This window comes from Phaethon lepturus, unplaced genomic scaffold, assembly GCF_000687285.1.
Source record: "Phaethon lepturus isolate BGI_N335 unplaced genomic scaffold, ASM68728v1 scaffold10765, whole genome shotgun sequence".
Lineage (NCBI taxonomy): Eukaryota > Metazoa > Chordata > Aves > Phaethontiformes > Phaethontidae > Phaethon > Phaethon lepturus.
The window spans coordinates 18,003-22,405 of record NW_010541215.1 but is presented as its reverse complement, the minus strand read 5'-3'; positions in this window follow the sequence as shown (position 1 = coordinate 22,405).

Here is a 4,403-nt window from a genome sequence, read left to right as displayed (position 1 = left end):
ATGTTATCAAAATTATTTTCATCCCAAATACAAAACACAGCCTCATACGAGCTTCTATGAAGAAAATTGACTCTATCCCAGCCGAAACCAGGACAGCCCAGAACAAATAAATTAATTTTTTAATAACATGCAAACTTTCCAGAGTTTTATCTCTGGTATTTCCAGCTGACATTTAACAGATTTCTGTAATTTCATATCCTTCAAAGCTGTGGTGGCCCATCCTCATCATAACTAAGGTTGTATTCAAGTGTCTGAGGCTGGTGAGTATGTCTTTATCTCTTACCATGTGAATAAGCATCATCTTTCCCAGTTGACTACTCACCTCCTGACTACTCATCATCTTGTAGGATGATCTTCATTTGTCCAGTTCCTCAGTAGAGAGAAAAGTCTACATTAGTGCACTTCTGATGACAGGAAAAAAAATGGATTCCCAACTTTCCTTTCATTTATCTCATTGACAAACTTTCATATCTGCAGCCACTTTGAACTGATTGCTCTGTTATTCTAAAGACCTAACCACTGTGAACTGAGAGTAGTGAATGAAATAGATATGATGATCGATGAGCTTATGGGGGAAAAAAAAGCAAGCACAAAAGAATTATAAACAAAGCTTTGCTATCAGTATCTCCCAGGCATACAAGATATTTGTCATGTACAGACTCAGCTGCAGTAGGTTCTCCATACATCTGTATGGGAACGAAAATGGAAGTGTGCATATACTGGAGGCTGAACTTGGTTTCACTACACAGCTGCCTACAGTCAGCTCAGCTCAAGCCATTAGCAATGCAATAACCAACAGTATCTGCCAAGCCCTTTCCCCGTACCACAGAAGACAGTAGATTTCATGCTTTTCTTTTCCGTGCCAGTTCAAATGCAGTTGCTCAGCACAGAAAGACTGCTGGCTAATTAGCACAACAGTTTAAAGGAAGGCATTGCATTTACATGGTGTCTAGTCTTCACTGCCTCTCTGCTCCTTCAACTCTTTTACCTTGTGACTTCATGCAAAAGAGCGTAAAGAAGACTACTCCTTCTTTATGCTCTTCTAACAGGTTGTTTTCCAACATGGTCTTGAGGCACTGATCTTGTTTTTCCTCCTTCCTGCCCTGTCCTTCTCTTCCCCCTTCCTTCCAGTCCCAAATAGCAGAAGTTTATGACAGATCCATTAAATCAACAGTAATGGTCAATGGCTGTAAATCACAGCTTGGGAGGTTCTGGCTGGACATTAGGAAAACCTTTTTCACCAAGGGGCAGCACAGCACCGAAACTGGTACCCAGAGTGGTGAAGGAGTCTCTAACCTTGAGGGCTTTCAAGACTCAATTAGACAAGGCAATGATGATGTGATGTGGTGTTAGCAGTACTCCAGCTCTGAGCAGGAGGCTGGATCTTCCAGCCTAGTTTCTTATGTTTCTGTGATTCAGTGAAGAGCTTCTGTAGGGCTGGAGACTGTTTTGGTATCACATCCCGTTGATGCAGTTTCATTACATTTCCCATTCATCAGCCTGAAAGAACATCTGAGTACTTAGGTTGGTTTGTTGCTGAGGCTGTCGCAAGATCTTCAGCCTGTGTTCCCCAATTAGGGAAAATGATTTTTTCCCTAAGGGAAAAGGGTTTTGCTAATATAAAAGAAAGTTGCTAAAATTGAATATGGAGAAAGTTCTTCTCAGTGTTTGAATATAAAGGAATAGACACAGATAAGCTTCTCGGCTAGCATGTGCGCTAACAAGCGGTTTATTTCTAAATACAAGCTTTTGCACCACATAGATCAATGAAAATTAATCTTGGAAAACATTGGTATCAGCTTGGTCACCCACCCAAGACCTAGCTCTGCTGCACTGGTCACCATGCATGTAAACATGAGCATGGTCTCTTGCTAAATGTAAGTGTGCCCACAGGTCCCCTGCCCAGGACAGGGCTCAGAATCCTGACAGCTGAAGGGTGTTTGTCAGTGCTGTAATGCAAGGTGCCACACAAGGTTCCAGAGAGCCTGGCCAAGCACAAGTCTTCTGTTATTACCACATCTTCACTGAGAATCCCAAAAGGTGATCAGGGCCTAATCTTTTTGTCCTGTGTTTACAGTGAAAGTTCAATGTCACCTCACCTGCCAATTATTGGTGCTAGGGGAGTCCCAATAACAAAACTGGATGGAAATGGATGGTGAAGCTGACTGGCCTAGTTTGCCTGCTCAGCAGAAGAATAATAGGGATATTGTCCCCTTCTTCCCCCTGTTTCTCCATAGAGTTCATGATTTTATTGTGCCTTGTGATGCCTCCTTTCACATAAGGGCTTTGGTCACCCATGGAGCACAATGAAGAAATTAAATATGTGACATTTCTGTAGACAAGGATCTCTGCAGGCTGATATTTCTCTCCCCTATCTCTAACAGGTCTTCATGCAGAAAAGCTATTAAAAGTCTCTCTCTCTTGCATACACTTATCTTGAAACTATTTCCTGTAAATCTGTGTTTATGAATACCTGCACTAGTATGATTTCACTGCAATTCTGCAGTGGGGAGCTGCACAGCTTTCCTTTGTGTTAAGGACAGTTTGCTGAATTCTCACTGAGAATTCTCACTGATGTTTCAGTTTTTCTTTTTATGCTAGATAAGTAGAGATACTGTGAACAGAAGAAACAGAATAATAGAAGTAAATAATATGTACATCATTGTGGGAGGGAACAACTAGAAGTGATGCTAAAGAATGCTTGAAGGTAAGAGCTGGATGGCTCTTCGCATGAGTATCTGCTCCCTTGCTATCCAGTCCATCAAGCAGCTCTGTATGGATTCTGAAACATAGGTGTTGTCCAGCGTTAGTGACAGATTGCTCTTTTCTTTCACCTTCTCCACCTAACTTGCTTGAAACATGTCTTGAAATAACCTCAAGAGTTCAGTCCTAGAATGGATTCTGCAGCCCACCTGGTTTCTCTGATGACACATATATTGACTATCTACCACAGTTCCTCTGTCTAAATGAACTCCAGTTCATCTGGAGTTTGTTCATTCAGTCTGAGATGCTGGTTGCCAGAGTTTACTTTCTGCAATAAGCTTCTTTGGAAAAACATGTTGGTCTAATAGTCACTTGCCTTGCTACCCTGATAATGAGCCTTGGGTTCCTAAGTGACATAGGAGCAAAATATTAACCTAGATGGCCAAACATGAGCTGGGAGGAGGAGGAAATGAGTGGTAGTCTGGGTACATTTGGGATGGAGTGTGTGCAGTGTTAGCTTGGGATGATGTCTCTTGTGGAAAACTTCGTAAGAGAATGAGCTTTTCTTCTATTCCTCCCGGGAGCTGCAGTTGCATCAGACCAAATTAAGCAAAAACAAATTATGTCCCCAGGTGGAGTGTCTCAGCCACTGCCACCCTAAGGCAGAGCTCAGGTGGGACAATGCCTCATTTACCATTGCACAGGGAGCAAAAGGAGGCAATAAATACATGATTTTTCAGATGTCAACACCAGTGGTTCTCAGCAAGGCCCCAGGGTGCTGCGATCCCAGTCCCAAGAGGGGCCAAGCACTGCTGAGCTCCTTCAAGGACGAGATGAGAGATGCAGCTACTCCGTTCTTTCCTAGATGAGCCCCTCTGGCTGCAGGTTATAAGCTGGCTGTTAAAAAACAAACTTTTAATTAGATCTACAGAGACATCCACAAAGTTGTCCAAATGAATCTGAAACTAACTTCCAATAACATTAAGAGTTACACTCTCCAGTTACCTCCTCTGGTCGGCAGCTAATTTTGAATTGGGGAAGTCTTCCAGGGTAGAGATGAAGAGGATTCCCCATTAACATCACCTGGTATCATGTATGTACTCATTTCACGTGACTGGGGCAGGCTTTCTCACTCTTGGACTCACAGAGGTCCAGCTGCACCTTCCTCTTCTCCATCCCAATATTCCTAAGGTCCTTGTTATTGCACTGGCATTTTTTCATTCTTGTGTGTTTTTAGTTACTGATATGTGACTATGTCATGCTTGTTCTCTTGTCCTACAGCAATATTAGGCCATGTCATTTTGTGTCCTTGAGTCCTGCCATTTTAGTCTCATGGGATTATCTTGTTGAGAACTTGACTGATGTTGTAGGTGAGGTGAAGTGGTCACAATGTGAGACCTAACGTTACAGGCTATCACATGGTGAGATGAAGAGTTGAAAAGGGTGGCTAACAGGCACCTCAAGTTTTTCAGAATTAGTGAAGGCTGATGCCTCTAAGGGCTGTGAAGGGCTGAGGACATCTGTCCTGATTACTTCACAAAACCAACCAGATGCCCAGGAAAACTGAAATCCCAGAATAAGCAAGTTCCTCAATCAGATAAGAAAACTTACATCTGTCTTCAGGATGTCAGCCTTCCTTACTATCTTCACTTTCTTTCTTGTCTTAACTACAGGAATTCAAGTTAATATTTTCCAGGGCC